The following is a 261-nucleotide window of genomic DNA, read 5'->3' as shown; positions in this document are numbered from 1 at the left end:
GAAGCTTAATCTGGGTGCGGAAGAGCCCCCAGTGTATAAATGCAACTAAAACTTACATTTAAGAAATTCAGGAAAACAGCTGGAGTGTTGAGAAATGACATGTTTCTCGGAGGATTTTAGCGCCATCGTGTGGAGAAGGGTGTGGATTTGGGGAGGTTGGTGGGGTGCAGAAGAGTGTTCTAAATTCATGGCAACTTTCATTTCAGAATACAGTGAAAGCCAGCGGGCTCTGGCCTTTGGCTTGTGGCTTGAGTATTAAGA

The 261-nt window shown here is 45.2% G+C and overlaps 1 protein-coding gene across 2 annotated transcripts in view; it reads left to right on the top strand.

The window, feature by feature from the left end:
• The window catches only part of IDS (iduronate 2-sulfatase), a 19,583-nt gene that overhangs the window by 4,832 nt on the left and 14,490 nt on the right, over window positions 1–261 (top strand). The gene's annotated exons all lie outside the window — the stretch shown is intronic.

This window comes from Lipotes vexillifer, unplaced genomic scaffold, assembly GCF_000442215.2.
Source record: "Lipotes vexillifer unplaced genomic scaffold, Lipotes_vexillifer_v1.1 scaffold1790, whole genome shotgun sequence".
Classification (NCBI taxonomy): domain Eukaryota; kingdom Metazoa; phylum Chordata; class Mammalia; order Artiodactyla; family Lipotidae; genus Lipotes; species Lipotes vexillifer.
The sequence above is the reverse complement of the archived record's forward strand: the minus strand, read 5'-3'. Positions and strand labels throughout refer to the sequence as shown.